General features: G+C 34.1%; 1 pseudogene; it reads right to left on the reverse strand.

The window, feature by feature from the left end:
• Positions 1-9,879: 9,879 nt before the first annotated feature.
• LOC149188358 (pentatricopeptide repeat-containing protein At1g77360, mitochondrial-like) lies at positions 9,880-10,440 on the reverse strand (annotated as a pseudogene).
• Between the last annotated feature and the right edge of the window lie 8,249 nt (positions 10,441-18,689).

The following is an 18,689-nucleotide window of genomic DNA, read 5'->3' on the forward strand; positions in this document are numbered from 1 at the left end:
ATGGGGTCCAGAAGTGCACGAAGAGATGTTGGAATCAGGCAGGAAGGATGACAATTCACAGGATGAGGACAACACATGGTGGAGATGGAAGTTCTACATATGTTGCAGGGATGTTTGCAGTATGTGGAGGAGTTGACATCATGGACCAAGAATGAGACAAATATTGATGTTGATCTTGGTGGATGGCTACTAAGATGGTATGTTGTCGACGACGATAATGATTTCAGGTGGAGGAGGATGTAATGACCTGCAGCTCTGCCCGAAGTGCGACCGCGGAGGGCGCGCAGTTGGAAGTGAACGAGCATTGTTTGATTGAAGTGCGAGCTCCCTTGGTTATGCGATGGAGATGTGTTACACATATGAGGAGGGCGAGCTGGACTTATACGCGTGGGAGCGTGGTGTAAAACATATGGAGGCCGACCAACAAACATATGAAGCCAACGATGGTTTGGAGCGTTTGAAGAGGAGGCTGACTTGAAGGTTAGAGTATTTGCGATGGCGTATATATTGGAGATGCATTGGAGGCATTTCCACAATCATTCGCTCATCACTCAACAAAGAGAAGTGCACAAAACAAGGTGTAGGCATAGCAAAGGAAGAAAGGCGCAGTTGGAGATGCGGCTGTCCTTGGGCAAGGCTGCACGGAGTTGGTCACTTGTCTTGGTTTAGGGTGAAGGGTGTGGGCAGGGTCACCCGCCGGTTGGAGTGAGGCGTGCATGGGTGTGTGGCGCCTGGTTTGTGTGACAACTTGGCACGGGTTCTTAGGTGGCTCGGGTGAGTGCCCGCCCGTCGTGCAAGTGTGCATGGTGACTTGGTGAAGTGTTGAGATTGTGAACGGAGGCGTGTCTCGGGCAGAGGCGCTCGTGTGTGGTGACTTGGAGGCACGCCCAAGTTGGGCAAACAACACGATCGTGCGACTAGGTGAACGAAGGGTTGGAGAGTCGTGTGGCGACTGTGTGGAGACACCGACAAGCTGGGCAACCGGGTTTCCGAAGAATGTAAATTTGGCTAAGTATGAAACTTGGGGTTTCCAAGTATATTTGTAAAGATTTGTAACTGTTGTAGAACATTGTATAATATATTATTGGGCAGACTCATTGTTTAGGGAGTTGTCCCTCCCTTTATAGAGTGCAATTGTGTTCTTCATTTATAATTGCTGATCATAATGAATGTGTATGGGTGTTCATTGGTATAAAGGATAACATAATAATACTGGGTTGCGAGACACAAACTAAATAGGAGTAAGTGGTTAGGCGTAGTCCATGAACATAAGTATTGGTGAAAAGAAATTGTTCGGTGGTGCCGCACCTCGCTAAGAGCAGTTGAAAGACTACCGCCATCTTGAGGGCGTGACACCCCACATCGCATCAATGACTCGTGGGCCTTACATTTTGGGTTCTAAGTGCCCACTGAAATGGTTGTGGGCTAATCAAGGGAAAATGTACGAAAGTTTCACGCCCATGCCGACTCTCCACATCGCATCAATGACTTGTGGGCCTTACATTTTGGATTTCAAGCGCTCACTCAAACAGTTGTGCACTTATCAAGTGAAAATGTTCCAAAGTTTCACCAATTCATCGATGCATAGTTCTTTATAATGAGAGCCACACGTTATGTGGGCTTATCAAGTGGAAAAGTTCTGACGTTTCACGAATTCATTGACGGATAGTTTTTTATATCGGTAACCATACACATTATTTATAACGATTAGCATTTAATACTAATAATGTTTTAAGATATTTTTCATTAGGAATTTATTAAGTGTGGAGAGGAAAGTTTTTTATCTGTAAATTTATATTATAATATTAAACTTAAAATAAAAATGGACTAGATTGAGAAAGATTTATAGAAATTGGTATTTTTGATACATGTATATAATTTTGGCATACTCATGAAATGACTTTTTTCACTTATTTTTTTAGTTAATTTTAATCAAATCTTATGAAAAATTTTAAAAATTTGAGTTTAAATTGTTTAACATGCATAATTGAGTGCCCAAAAAAATTTTGGAATCTATTTATGCATTTAAAAATGTATTTTCAACAACAAAAAATATTAAAAACCACATTAAACCTATAATTTTTTATTGTTTAAATTATATTTTTGAATATTTTATATTAAAAACTAGATTAATTATTTTATTTTAGATTTAATTATATTTTTTAAAATATACTTTTAAATATTTAATTATTACCATATTAAAAATTAATTAATTTATTTTTATTTTAACTAATACTTTTTTGGACATTTAAATATTTTTATTAACATCAACATTAACACATTCTCTTCATATATATGTTATGTTTATATATGAATATGGAAGCTGACTCCTTTTCTTTTCAAATTCCTCGGATGAAAAGACCAAACAAAAATATGATAATGTTTGTGAAATTAAAACAAAAACACAGATTTAAAAACACAAAGAAAAGAAATATATGTTCCCATTACCTCGTTGCGGGCGTTGGTTCCAAAAGTACACAAATTACAGACTATGGCCTGACGGCCTCTCAGCATGTTCTTTTAGATCATACCTGCCGTGTCTTCTGACATCGTAGACTGCCCATATAAATAAAGCAAAACCTTAACAATTCGAATATCATCCCTTCAATCTACTCACCTTCTAGAGCCTTGTAAGATTAATTAAAAATTAATATAAGAATCAATGAAATTGTGTCTTCCATCTCGAGCTTCCATGCTCCTTTTTGTGGAAGCGTTTGGAATGTTTAGCCAATAATATAAGTTTTCTCTAATAATTCCCCACCCCAAATTCATTTAAAATTTTTGAAAATAATGTGTTATCATATTTGTGAGTAGTTTAGGGACCAGTATAGAAATTTTAAAGCATATAATATTTGTTTAAGAAATATTATAATTATATATATTAATTAATTAATTAATTAGTTAAGTTAAAAAACCATTACCAAAAACATCTACACCCTCAAATTAATCCAAAGGTCACTCCCACTCTATGTCACGTCAACTCTACATGGCTAGAATTTTAGCAACCATAGGATTTTCAATTGATAATCTTCTAAGAAGAAATGCCAGAGAAAAGAGTGCCCACAGTTTAGTAAACTATATTATTTATCATTCGCTGAAAATATATTTATTTTATAAAATAAATTTAAAATTATTATTTTTTATTTATATAATGATATATTTTATATTAAAATAAATATTTATATTTAATAAAAATTATTTATATTTTTAATTATTTATTTTTTTTTTCATAAATTCGTGTTTTATTTTAGTTGAGTCTTGATAGCACGACTCATTGAAAGGGAGTTTTGTTAGTGGGTGGTATGTGTTCAAACCTCACATGCACTGAGAAGAGGCATTGACTTACAAAAAAAATTATTTTATTTTAGAAATGTATATCTCATACATATTTTCCAATTAAATTCAATGAAAATGGTTAGTAAGAATGTTATCCTCTTTATTCGAATTTGGTTCTATCAATTAACATCTTTTACAATTTACTCTATTCTATCAAGTGACATGTCTCTTCTATCAACTAACATCTACTCTATTCTATCAAGATTCTCTTTACAAACATGGAGCACGCTTCACTCAAGGAAGCTGTGACATTTCATGTGGGTTCTTCGCATATTAAACAATATCCTTATCTTCACTTCATATTGGAAAATGTCTCTAAAAATCACATTATCGAGCCCCCTATCAATACCAACCCAATACAAATTACCAATGTAAAAACCCCTACTTTCGCTAGATATTGTACTTATCCATTTTTTCATTAACATTTTTTATACTCCTTTATATTTTTTCATTAACTTTGGGTTCCATTTTTTTTATAGTTTCCAATATAAAAACCCTCTACCCCTATATATCTACCTTTCCATATAAAAACTCTCTACCCTTATACATCGTGCAATATATTATTTCATTTTTCTCTCCATAAATATTCCCAATATAAACTTACTTGTATGGTATTTCTGCCCTAGTACAAATATTGTATCCTTAAAAAAATATAAATACTCAAAATTATTATTAAAAGATAATCATTATCACACAAAGACAAGCATTAAAAAAATATAAATACTCAAAATTATTATTGTATATGAACCTGACCCTTCGGTCAAACATAAGCATTATCACACAAAGACAAGCATTATAACAGAAGGATGTTTGCAACTTCAAAAATATCAAATTTTACTCATCCGACTGCAGGAATCCGACTTTCAAAATTGTGAAAGAATCATAGCCTAAAATGTCTCTAGTGAAAGAATCTTGCCTTTAAAATTGTCTCTTATATTGAGAGTGACTTAAAAATCCTTGTTTCACGTAACTTCACATAAACAAACAAATAAGTCCAGCCACCAGATTTCCGCGCATCGAAAATAGCTTATTCCAGAACGAGGCTTCTTATATAACTCAGCGAAACTGAATGATAGGATTTAAAAAGCCTTGTTTCACGTAACTTCACATAAACAAACAAATAAGTCCAGCCACCAGATTTCCGCGCATCGAAAATAACTTATTCCAGAACGAGGCTTCTTATATAACTCAGCGAAACTGAATGATAGGATTTTTTAACAATAGCAATAGTTGAAGTAAATTATAAATAAATATCATTTTTATTAAAAAACGAGTTAAATCTAACTAATAATTCAAGGATAGTTTAGCCCCGAGGGATAGTTCAAATGGTCGAGTTCCCGTTGCTAGTACTCTCCCGGTTTGGGAGGTCACGGGGTCAAATCTCCTCGACGCCCTCGGGGTTAGGCCTGATATGGCCAACCGGCAGTTCCCTTCGGGTGGAGCTGCCTCGCTTCTCCCTTCGGGTGGAGCTGCCCCGCTTCTCTATGTGGACATAGCGGCCACTCCGGTGCCCGTGAACCACACTTTAAAAAATAAAAAATTCAGGGATAGTTTGGATGAGATACGATCAAGCATTCATGTATAACAAAATTTGATCTCCAAAGAGTTTACTCTATTTTGAGGTGAGCAATATTTCAATTAACGGCGGCTTGTTTAATTATATTATGTTTTCACATTTTTCTCGTTCAAATTTAATTTCTGTTTATATAACTTTTTAAAGAAATCCTTAAAAAATGTGGATTTGTGTAGACTAAATGATTCAATGATCTTGATAAATATCTATCCAATTTTAAACAAAATTAACTAAAGATTATATCTAAAACTACTCTAAATATAAAACATTAGTTATATCTAAAAACATTTCAATTTTATAATAGCTAAATTGAGAACTTTGTAAAATCACTAAATTTCATGGCTCTGTAGTATATGCTTTAAAATTGTTTTTGCTTGGTTGAGAATTAGTTTTTCTGGTATGTAAGGAAGTAAGTTAATAGAGCTAGACCCAGAGGCATCTCCCAAAAGCTAAACTCTGCTCCCATATGAACCACCAAGTATTAATTATAAGTGATCTGGTTTTTTAAGTAACTATAATAAAAACCTATCTTACACTTGATTTTGACAACTAAATTAAAATAGATTTTATAATACATAAAAAAAAATTCCTCTCCATTACAATTGGTGAAAAATTGCTGCAACTTTAACCCACTGTGATAAACAATTGCTGCAACTTTAACCCAATTGGTAAGAAAATTGAAACTCGAATTTAAAGTCACATTCTCCAGCTTCTTTACAAAGAAGCTAGTCGCTTCAAGCGTCTAGTTAGAAATAGTCACTTCAATTTCCGTGTTTGAAGTCCTCTCACATGCTTTCCCAACAATTGCCCTCTGCTTTGTCTTTTTAATGCAAAACAATGCTTGATTGCGAGTCGGGTCCACATTAATAATACTCAGAACTCATGATCCTGGACTGGAATCTCGTGAGCAGCCCTACGTCGTTTTTTATTATTTGGCGGTGCTTAGACAAGCACAGAGAAGGTTCGACAAGTAACGTCAAACGGAACCTGGTTGATATGCATTCTACTATGTTGCAAGGTTTCGCGAACCCGGGTGGGGTTCTCGTCCACAAGTTCGGATTTGGCTACCGGTGTGTTTTATTTTATTTATTTATTTACGAAGAACTGGGTTCTTTGTTAAAAAAACATTGTGTTGTTCTGTATTGGCGGGTATAGAGAAGTCTGATCATGGTTACCTGAAACCTTAAAATCGAGTTTTTTTTGGTTTATTTTAGTTTTTATTTTTAAATTTCTAATTAATTTATTAGGCTTCGGTTAATATTCTAGGTAGCTAGTTCTTTATATTACGAGAGGAATTAGAGTATTATGATTTTATCTATTCAATAAAGAAAAATAAGTTATATATAACTTAATGTACATTCATTGCAATCTTAGTTTCATATTTTGAAAAGAACTTGGGTACAAGGAGGGTCTTTTCAATAGATGTGACCAATACATAGATGATGCTATGTGTGTGGATGAGGAGATACAATGAGATAGTCTTATTGAAGATAAGTAGGAGCCTCAAGATGAGAGTAATTCCTATGTGGAGAGCATGCTGTTGAAGACTTGAGTAATCCTGACACGGCTAGGTTGGTTGAGATCTGTCTCACTTCCACCTTTTTTAGTTTTGAAGGGGAGTTCTTCGAGCAAACATGTGGGGTTGCAATGGGATCCCCCCTTTCCCCTGTTGTTGCTAATCTGTTTATGGAAGATTTTGAGTCTAAAGCTCTGAACTCTTCCCGGCTCCTTCCTAAACTATGGAAGAGGTATGTGGATGACACCAATGTCATATGGTCTCATGGATAGGACGAGCTTGATCTCTTCTTTGATCATCTTAACAGGCAGTCCACAGCCATTAAGTTCACTAAGGAGCAGGAAGTTGAGGGATGCCTTCCTTTCCTTGATATTCTTATCTCTAGGAATGATGATGGTTCCCTTGCCCATCAAGTTTTTCGAAAGAAAACTCATACGGAGTAGTATCTTCATGCCAGTTCCCACCATTTCCCAGCTCAAAAGATGGGGGTTCTTAGTACCCTTGCTACTCGGGCCCTAAGGATCTCGGACAAGAAGAACTTTGAGAAGGAAAAATCCCATCTGCTGGATGTCTTTGTGGATAATGGTTACAGTAGATACATGGGTCATAGGGCTTTCCTTAAAGCTTCCAAGAATTCTCTGGTGAAAAGAGAGCCAAAAGATCATGTCCCTGGTGTCCATCTACCTTACGTTCAAGGGACCACTGATAGAATTGGTAGGATTCTCAGGAGACATAGTATCCCGGTGTCCTTCAAGCCCCTGAACACCATTCGTTCATCTCTCAGATCGGTGAAGGATCCCATCGACCCTAAAGATATGAAGGGTGTTTATATGATCCCTTGTTCTTGTGGGACACCTATATTGGGGAGACTGGTCGTTCCATTAATCAGAGGATTAGTGAGCACGCACCAGATCTGAAGCATAAGAGATTTAAGTCCTCCGCTTTGGCTGAACATGTTGAGAAAACCAATCATCATGTTTGTATAGAAGAAGCCAGTGTTATTGCTAAGGTTCCCCATTTCCATCATCGAAAATTCAGGGAAGCGCTTGAGATCGAAAAGAGACCAAGCAATCTCAATAGAGAGGATGGTTGGAAAGTCAGTAGGTGTTGGGTCCCAACCCTCTCTTCCTAGTCGTTTTTCGTTCTCTTTGGTTTTTGGTGTCTTTTATCGTTATTCTCACTTATTTATTTATTTTATTATTTTTATTATTGTTTTATTTATTTGTTTATTTATATTTTTCTAATCGCCTTTCCTATTATTTTTATTGATTATTTTATTTAAGGGCCTCCGTGTTACTAATTTCCTTTCTGCTTATCTTTCTAATCTTTCATCCTTTGTTTTTCTTTATTACCTTTATTATTTAACACACGACTTTTATAATATTTTTAAAGTAAATTTAACTTTATACATTACTCTATACACCTAATTTTTCCTTTTTATTTTTATTTTTATTTAGTTATTAATTTTTTAGTTTATTTATTTACTTATTTTTATTATTATTATTAGTATTATTTTTATTATTTATTTATTTATTATTATTTTATTTTATTTTTATTTTTATTTCTTTATTTACTTCTATTTTTTTTTTTATTCTTATTTTATTTTTATTATTTTTATTTATTTTATTCATTTATTTATTTATTTTATTGTTATTTTTATTTTTATTCATTTGGTTATTTTTATTCATATTTAACTCTTACTCACATTTAGTTATTTATTTTGATTTATTTATTATTTTAATTATTATTATTTTATTTCATTTTTATTTTTATTTATTTATTTATTTTTATTTTTATTTTATTTATTTGTTTATTTATTTTCTTTTTATTATTTTTATTTTGTGTTTTTTGTATTTATTTATTTATTTAATTTGTTATTATTATTTAATTTTTATTATTTAATTTTTATTTATTTTATTCATTTATTTATTTTTATTGTTATTTTTATTATTATTTTTATTCATTTGATTATTTTTATTCACGTTTAACTCTTATTCACATTTAGTTATTTATTTTTATTATTATTATTTTATTTCATTTTTATTTTTATTTTTATTTATTTATTTATTTTTATTTTTATTTGTTTATTTATATTATTTTATTTATATTATTTTTATTTTGTGTTTTTTGTATTTATTTATTTATTTAATTGGTTATTGTTGGACACCTAATCCTAAGTGGGTTAGTGTGGAAGTCGAATGGACAAAAGGAGTCCAAGAGACCTTGGGATCTGAAACCCAAGAGTCACATATTTGTACTATAAATGTATATCTGATGTTAATAAAAAATGTACTCACTGATTTATCTTTCATATCTTTTGTGCTGTCCATGTGTGTTTAACATGGTATCAGAGCAGGCGTATTCCTGCCCTGCAAATTAATTTGAGCCATTTGTTTTATGGCCTCTCTATGCAGTTTATTTCTGCCATAAATTTCATCAATATTTTATCATGAATATTTTCTCAGCTAAAATTTAGCTGCAATCTGTTATTTCCCAGCGCTATTTTTATTGACCTGCCTTCTAAAAACGCTCCTTGCTCAGACCTGCCATCTCTGCCCCAGCAAAAACGTATCTCTGACTGCAATGCATTCCTGACCATGGCCTCTGCGCATTCCTGAATTTGTAACGCTGGTCCTTCATTTAAACATTGAAGTGTTATCATTGCGCCATTGTCTGCCATATTATCTGCATATTTCCAGCGAGACCTTCACGGTGGGGGGTTACTAGTGGACCATTTATTTCTATCATGATGGCAAGCATGCAGAGGACAATTCGTTGTATGTTTCCGTTTTTATCGCATTGACCAGCGAGGGAACTAACGTTCGCGCTTTGATTTGTAATTGTTGTTTAAATTGTTCTAAGAGGACCCTCCTTGGTAAAAGCAAGCTTCTGAAGGGCTGCTTCAAAGACAGGCTGCAATACGTGGAAGACATTCCTCTGTCTGTCGGAGTTTTTGGCGTAACATGCATCGCCATTGCCGAGTACACGTGAAGAACTCCCTGCGGATTAATGCCGTGTTCGCAAAGGGCGATGAGAACAGAGAGGGTGTGACGGTCGAGACCCGTCTGCAGAAAATTTGAAATCGAAAACGCCAAAATCCAACGACTCCCTCGCGTTTTGTGGACACTTCTTTGGCGCAGCAGAAGCGTGGTGCTGGCTGTGGGGTAGCGGAAACGCCCTCTGTTCTCTGCCATATTCTCTGCAAGATTTTGCCCATTCAAAACCCTTGCAGCTACGTTGAACATCCACTGTGAGGGCTGGTTTTTGGTTCTGTTGTGCGTTGAAGACCACCTGTAGCACGATTTTCTCTCTCCCTTAGTGGGTCGAGTCACTCCCTTTTATTTGCTAGGCAAGCCGCCACTATACGAACGAGCTTCCTTTGGAACAAAGGCATCGAATCTTTCATCTCCGCTGAAAGTCGTGGTGTAAGATCTTCCTGGCCAAGTCCAGCTGGTCATATGGGTCTGTCGGGAGCACCCTCAAGAGCGCTGAGGTGGGTATTAAAAGCCTCTAAATCAGCCGGCACTCCAAATTTCTCCATGGTGTCGAAAGTGTAAACGGCCTTTTCGACTTTCTTTACATTGGCGTACCTTCGAATGATTATAGCAAATGTTTCCTTCGTCAAAACCCCCTTTATTTTCATTAAATTAACCACTGTCCACATGAGTCCGTACTGCCTAATTTTGCCCAGAGAATCGATGATAATGTGATAAGCCTCTACGCTGTGCGCGTAACCCTGCTGTTTTCCAGCCCATTCGAAGAATCTATAAGCCTGCATCCCTGCGTTTTCGAATCTCTTCAGCACTTCTTCTACTAATTTTGGCGACGCTTCCACCTTCGATTTCTGGAGGACCTCTGAGACGTCGGCCGTCGATGAAGACATGAGGAATTTGCATATCTTTTTCAGGCTCGCGGCCTGTAATTTATCTCCGCCTGGGGTCCGGGTTTGGCCCGGTGAGTGAAGGAGTCTCCGCCATTTTTAAGTAGAAGTGTTCGCTGATAGAAATTTCAACATTGCCACAAATTGTTGGTGGACATTACGCGTAAATATATCCACCGTCCATTGTTCCTAGAAGAACTTCAACCCAAACGAACGAATAAACAACAATATTTCATTATCACGTTTCTCAGAGGGAAATACAACTGAGGCAAAATAAAAGACACAGAGGCCAGTCCATCGACTATCTTCATTCTTCGCGAGCCTCGTGTTCTGAATTATAACGGTGGGAGGCCAGACAATATCATCATCCGTTGGCTTAAATGGAATTGGTAATGAAGTTGTGGTGTAATTCTCGCACAGCCTTGAAGCTGACTGGTCATTAATGGAGTGACACTCTCTCTTATTTCTATCTTAGTTCGCCAGCTTTGCGATTTTGAAACAGAATCCATCTAGTGTTTATGGTGGATTGAGTTTTTGTGTTTTCTCTGCTTTCTTGAGCTCCCTTTCAAAGTGTTTGTGAATTTCGATTGACAGCGTCCATCAACATTATATCTCTGTGAAGGATTTCACATTGCTTAGGTCATTGTAGCCACTTGTTCTGCCATACAACGTGGCCCTCAGTGTAATTGTTGCGATTGTATATGGTACATTATTTTGTGTTTTCGTTGTTACAAAGAGAAAGTGTTCGCCCGCAGAGTCTACATGGTAGATGCAAAATCTCCTCAAAAGATTGCTGTAGAGGAGATTCCAGATATTCTCTTGATCCTGTTATGCGGGTAGTCTGAAGAATTCTTTGGTTTGAAACTGCTTGATATTTATTGTAGAAACTTGAAATATATGTTATAGATTTTGCAATCAAGGATTGCAATTATGCATACAATGATGATGAAGATTGAAGGTGTAATATCAAGTCTATGGTGACTGAAATGGAATGAAATTCTTTATGTTCTTGACTTTAAGCTTTGAGCAGACCCAAAGCAATTCACATTGGTCTTCCTATTTGAAGGGGTTTTGAAATTCAAGTTTGGCAGCTGAAATACATAGATATTCAAGTTATAAGACAAGTGTTATGACTTCTGCAAATGTTTGGGTTGTCGTATATTGATCTAGATTTTTGAAGAACCAAGTTCTCTACTTCCCAGCTACTTCTTTATTACAATTTGTTGGCTAAGATGTTTTTCCTGTGTAATTTTGCGCAGAATATGTTCATGAAAATATATATATATATCATATGGTATGAAATTGCATTGTATATGGAAGTATATTAAGAAGCCACATACTTGAAGATTTTTTGAAGACAAAGTGGTACACCAATCAATTTTTTTTTTGCAGTGATATTATTGTGAAATGGATAGAATGGGTGTTGTATTAGAATTACTGAACACTCTAATACATTCTACCACGGACAATACAATTATGATTGATAAAGCCATTGTCACAAACATTCAAATCTGTTTGAAAAATGTACAAGAAAATATTGAGTTTTTGCAGCTGGAAACAAAGCTACAGCAGGAAGAATTACATCAGTGGAGTCATCATTCTGAACTTGTTTCTGTTCAGAACAATGAAGCAGACTCCCATAAACAGCAAGTCAATATTGTTCAAGTTCATTCAGATTCAGTACCCAATAAAGCAGCAGTTGTACATGTAGATGCAGAAACTCAGTCTGCACTTCCCAAGCCCATCATCAGACCTTGGGAACAGCTTGTCCACAACAAGCACAGAACTGGTCTTGGATATGACAAGGACTTGTCCTTTCATATTCCAGACTATGCCAAGCCCATTCAGTTTCAGAGTGCTGGATTCATTCATGACAGTTCACTTGCTCCTCATGACAGTTCACCTCCAGCTGTTCCAGATTCTGCCCCTCTTCCACAGCAACAACAACAACAACAGATCGTGAAATGCCAACACTGTGACCGAGTTAGCCATCTGAAAGATCACTGTTTTGATCTTCATCCATGTAAGCACTGTCATAAAACCAGCCATTCTTCAAACAGATGCTTCAGAAACAAACGTCTTGCAAGAACAAAGATTCATCTTGGATGGATCGCTTCTTGGCAATGGGCATCAACAGCCAAGAAGATATTCCAAACACATATCAGAACATGTTCCAGAGTATTGAACAGTCTTGCAGTTGAGTTTTCTCCATCATCTCACCTTGTATCTGACAGGGGGGAAATGATGGTCATCTACAAGCTTCAAAGTCACATCAAGCGAGCCTGAGCCACAACCTGCCATACCAGATTCAGAGTTGTAGCCAGAGACAAAGATGCCTGAACATGCCTTCAGTTTGCAATCTGGGACACTTCCTCTAGCAGAAGACTCCAGCTTCTTGCCAGTTTTGGAAGAATTCCAGGAATCGCAGAGTTGTTGGTCATCCTTAAACCATCACAGATTAAGAACACTTCCGCTAGCAGAAGACACCAGCTTCTTGCCAGCTTTGGAAGAGTTCTAGGAATTGCATTAAGCATTCCAGAGTTGTTGGTTATCCTTAAACCATCACAGGTTGAGACTTCCCTTTTCAGGTTGAAGTTTTACCTTTTATGTGGGGTGAGACCTCCCTTCTATGGTTGAAGGTTTCCCTCTTTGAAACAATATGATCACTTCCTCTAGCAGAAAAATTTAGTTTCTTGCCAGTTTTGGAAGAGTTCCGGGAACTGCACTAAGCGTTCCAGTGTTGGTGGTCATCCTTAAACCACCACCCTTTATACCAACATTTTATAGAGCACATTCAGCCTAGTGCTGCCATACATTTTTTGCACATTTTGTATTACAGCTCTCTTCTTGGACTCATACATAACCCTTCGGATTAAGGGGGGGAATGTTGGACACCTAATCCTAAGTGGGTTAGTGTGGAAGTCGAATGGACAAAAGGAGTCCAAGAGACCTTGGGATCTGAAACCCAAGAGTCACATATTTGTACTATAAATGTATATCTGATGTTAATAAAAAATGTACTCACTGATTTATCTTTCATATCTTTTGTGTTGTCCATGTGTGTTTAACAGTTATTATTATTTTATTTTTATTCATTTAGTTATTTAACTCTTATTCACACTTAATTTATTAATTTATTCATAGAAGCGGTCCGTTTTCCTTTTAAAAAAAATAATTGACCTTTAATTTTTTAAAATATTTATTAATAAACTATTATTTTGATCCCGGTCCATTAGTCAATATTAACAGTTGGTCAAACTAGCCGTTGGAGGCTCTGCTCGGTCTATATAACATGCTAAGCTGGATCTGTTTCTTCAACTTGTCCTGACGATGAACCACACTCGTTGGTTCGAAATGCGTCGACAAATGAGATTCCATGTGATTTTCGCCGAAATCTTTCTCTGACTTGAGTAATGTTGATCACATGGATTGAGGAAGTTATTGTTCACTATTAGCGATTTTCATTCTTGTTTAGAGATGCCTTAAGACAAATTTTGAATGTAGTATGACAATGGACATATATGATGATTCTTATTAATATGTAAACTCCAATTTGCACTTGATATCAAATTAGAAATTCTAAAATTTCATTGTGAATATTGAATGTTCAATAATGTACATGTTCATTAAAGTTTAAATTATAAATATTTTAATTTTCTTCTTTAAAATTAAAAATTATACAAATTCATATATATTATAATTCATAAAATATAATAGTTATATATTATATATATAAATTATAATATACCCCAGAAAGACTCACACCTCTCTTTCACACTTCTCTTTAAAAAATGACGTACTCGTCCCCCGTCACCTATCCCCGAACCCACGTTTCCTGAAAACATAGCCATTCTACATCAATATAGAGAGACAGGTGGCCTGTTTAAGATTCTGCGACAGAAAATAGGAAAAGATTGGTGAGAGTGTGGACGTTTAGCGAACTTTCATAATGAGGGAGAAGCTTACCATCTTTGAAAAAAATAACACTTTCTCTGAAAATGCTCATTGAACATATGTGCTGGTCCACTGGACCTTCATCTCATGGATTGCTAAACTGTGAACTCATGCCACCCGTAGTGAAAGTCATCCTGTGATATATAACGGATGGTTGGAAGTAATAGTGAAGGGAGTTCGTGAATCATCTTCGGATGTTGTGGCTGGTGAATCATTTATCAAACAATCCAGAACTACCATGTCAAATAATTTCGTAGGATTTTGCACATGCGCTATCCACCAATCTACTTATTCTTATTTCTCTCATTATAGATTCATAAAACAATAAAATTGGAACTGAAGAGGGTAATCTTTATAGATTCATAAAACAATAAAATTGGAACGGCAGAGGGTAAATAATTGGATTTTTTTGGAATTTGATGAAATATTTAAACTGTAAATATTTTATTATTTAAAATATATTTTTGAATTTGTAAATACATTAATTCTCCAAATACATAAAATACTAGTAAAATTGATAACCTAAACTTATCCATTCAACGAATCGGCAGAGGGTAAATAATTGGATTTTTTTGGAATTTGATGAAATATTTAAACTGTAAATATTTTATTATTTAAAATATATTTTTGAATTTGTAAATACATTAATTCTCCAAATACATAAAATACTAGTAAAATTGATAACCTAAACTTATCCATTCAACGAATCCTATGCCGCTCGAGATTTAGAGCAAATTTGACAAGGAAGAATATGCGTAGGCTACTGAGTGAACAAATAATATGCCAAGACTGCTGCGTGAACAAATAGGAGGCTTAAACGATTTAGGGATGATTTAATGGAATTAATCAAACTACACATGGAGGTGGAGGTGGTTTTACGCGCTGCCTTTTCGGTGTCTTTGATGTTAATCATAAAAAAATGTTGTAGTGATTTAAATTTTTATACTAGCATAATCATATTAAAATAATATTGTGGTTAATATAGTCAAAGACTTCAAAATATTATTGTGCTTAATATAGTCAAAGACTTCATTTGTATCACTATTAATAAATATATAAGGATAAAAATAATAATACAAAAAAACTATTGCAATAAAAATATTTTTATTTTTATTATAAATAATAATTATTATTATTTCTTTATAATAATTATTGTTTAATATTAAATGTTATTTATTATTATTTAATTCTAAATAATGTAATATAAATATGAGTCATTGAAATATGAACTCTTAGATCTATAAAAATTAGGCATTGATATTATAAACTTAAGGGAATAATAAACCCAAGGGCTTAATACTAAAACCCCAAGGGATTATAAACCCAAGCGAATAATATTAACTCGAGTGATAATAAACTCAAGGAATTAATACCAAAAACCCTACGTTTTATATTACCTTTGGTTTTTAGTATTAATCCCTTGGGTTTATTATTCCCTAGGGTTTATAATATTAATCCCTTGGGTATATTAATCTAGGGATTCATATTTCTATGGTATAATATTATTCATAGGTTTATAATATTAATCCTTTAGGTTAATATAAATCATGGTCATCCAAGGATTTATACACCTTAGATTTATAATATTAGTCCTTTGGGTTTATAATAACTTGGGTTTTAGTATTAATATTTTGGATTATAATATCAATCCCTTGGGTTTATAAATGTAAGGGTTCATATTCCTAGGGTTTAATACTAAAAGCCTGAGGAATTATAAACCCAAGGCAATAATATTGACCGACGAGATAATAAACCAAGGGATTAATACTGAAACCCCAAGGAATTATAGACCAAAGCTAATAATATTAAACCCTAGGGATTAATATTATAAAGCCAAGGTATATAAACCCTAAAATAAATATTATAAACTCTAAAATAAACATTGTTGAGAACGATTGATTTTCACAATGCCACATTGGACCATAGGTGACCATGGTCAACAATCTTTATTCTAGGGTTTATAATATTTATATTATATTTTATATACTTTGGTTTATAATATTGATTCCTTTGGGTTTATAATCCCTTAGGTTTAATATTAAAAACCCAAGGAATTATAAACTTCAGGGAATAATATTAAACCTTAGGGATTAATATTAATTACAAACCTTATGAATAATATTATAAACTTAGAATATGAACCCTTAGATTAATAAACCCAACGAATTGATATTATAAGGAGAGGAGAAAAATCACCCAAGGGAATAATATTAATCCAATGGATAATAAACCTAAGGGATTAATACTACGAACCTTAGGGTTTATATTCCCTTCAGTTTTTAGTATTAATCCCTTGGATTTATAATATCAATCCCATGGATTTATAATATTACTTCCTTAGGTTCATAAACCCTATGAATAATGTTATACAGAAGGGAATAATAAACACAAGGTATTAATATTAGAAACCCAAGAGAATATAAATTCTAGGGTTTCTAGTATTAACCCCTTGGGTATATTAAATTCCCTTGGGTTAATAATTCATTGCGGTTTTAGTATTAACCTCTTGGGTATATTAATTTCCCTTGGGTTTATAATATCAATCCCTTGGGTTTATTAACTTAAGGGTTCATATTCTTAGTGTATAATATTATTCATAAGGTTTGTAATTAATATTAATTATTAGGGTTTAATATTATTTCCAAGGGTTTATAATTCTTTGGATTTTTAGTATTAAACCCAAGGAATTAATATCATAAACCCAAGGTATATAAACGATAAGATAAATATGAAATACCCTTGAATAAAAATGATTGACCGTGGTCAACCATGATCTACCGTCGCATTGTGACAACAAGTGTCTCAAAATGAAAATAAACCATTGTCAACCATGTTTATTTTAGGTTTTATATTATTTATTTTAGGGTTTATATACCTTGGCTTTATAATATTAATCGATAGAGTTTAATATTATTCCCTTGGGTTTATAATTTCTTGGGTTTTTAGTATTAATCCCTTGTGTTTATTATCCCTTCGGTTAATATTATTCCATTTGGTTTATAATACCCTAGGGTTTTAGTATTATACCATAGGGATATGAACCCTTAGATTACTAGACCTAATGGATTGATATTATATACCCAAGGGAATAATCAACCTAATAGGTTAATACTAAAACCTCAAGGTAATATAAACGAAAGGGACTAATATTATTAAACCCAAGGGGCTAATGTTATAAATCCAAGGTATATAAACCTTTCATTGACCATCATTTATATTGAAGCTAAGGTATTCATATTATAAACCTATGAATAATATTATACCCTAGGAATATGAACCCTTAGATTAATATACTAAAGGGATTGATATTATAAACAAGGGAATAATAAGCCCAAGGGATTAATACTAAAAACCCAAGGAAATATAAACTCTTAAATTAATAAACCCAAGAGATTGATATTATAAACCCAAGGGATTGATATTATTGATATTATGGTTTCCCATGGTTTATTTTCATACTAAGATAATCATTGTCATAATGCAATGTTGGACAATGGTTGACCATGGTTGACCATGATTATGAACCCAAGCAAATTACATTAAGCCCTAGGAAATGCGACGTTGGACCATGATTGATTTTTATATTGAGAATCTTTGTCACAATGCGACATTGGACCATGGTTGATTTTCAAATTAAGACAATATTCGCCACAATGTGACATTCGACCATAGTTGAGCATGGTTGACAATGATTAACCACTTCCCTTTTTTGTAAATGATTTCAAAGTCATAACCCAACATCTTTGTGACCCATTTTTGCTTCTCTTCTGAAGATAATCTTTGTTCTAAAAAGTGTTTAAGACTATCATGATCCGTTTTTACCTTGAAGTGTCTTCCCATTAGGTATGGTCGCCATTTCTTATACATAATTTTAGTAGATCCTAAATGTCGATTATTCTATTATTATAAGGTGTAATTCATTCTGTGTTTAGTGTAGGGTTAATAAAAAAAGATTTAAAGGAAAAAAATGAAATAATGAAAAATATTTTCTAATATCCATCATAAATAAATAAGTTATAGATTTTCATTAAAATAATTTTAAATCAACTATAGATAATTGTAAGTAAAAGTAAGCCCCAAGGGTTAGCTCAATCGGTCAAGTCGGGGCCTCGCCAATGGGAGGTCACAGGGTCGAAACCCGAAAGCTCTTGGGGTTAGGTCTGTGGTGACCGAGGGGTGGACCCCCTTCAGGTGGGGTCCACCCAGATTTCTCGAACCTGGAGTAGTGGATCAATTGACCAGGGTCCGTGAACCAGCTGGAAAAAAAAAAATTGTAAGTAAAAGTTTCTTATCTAAGAAATGTATATTTTATTGCTAATTTTTTGTATTTAACATCTTTCTTTTTCTAAAATAAGTAATTGAGCCTAGAGGCTCATTCTACATTAGAGTATGAAGGGAATGTGTAATTGTTTAACGTGGAGTTGAAACTT

The sequence above is a fragment of the Pinus tabuliformis genome, chromosome 3_1 (genome assembly GCF_031772625.1).
Source record: "Pinus tabuliformis cultivar Carrire ecotype Pingquan chromosome 3_1, CPIR1, whole genome shotgun sequence".
Classification (NCBI taxonomy): domain Eukaryota; kingdom Viridiplantae; phylum Streptophyta; class Pinopsida; order Pinales; family Pinaceae; genus Pinus; species Pinus tabuliformis.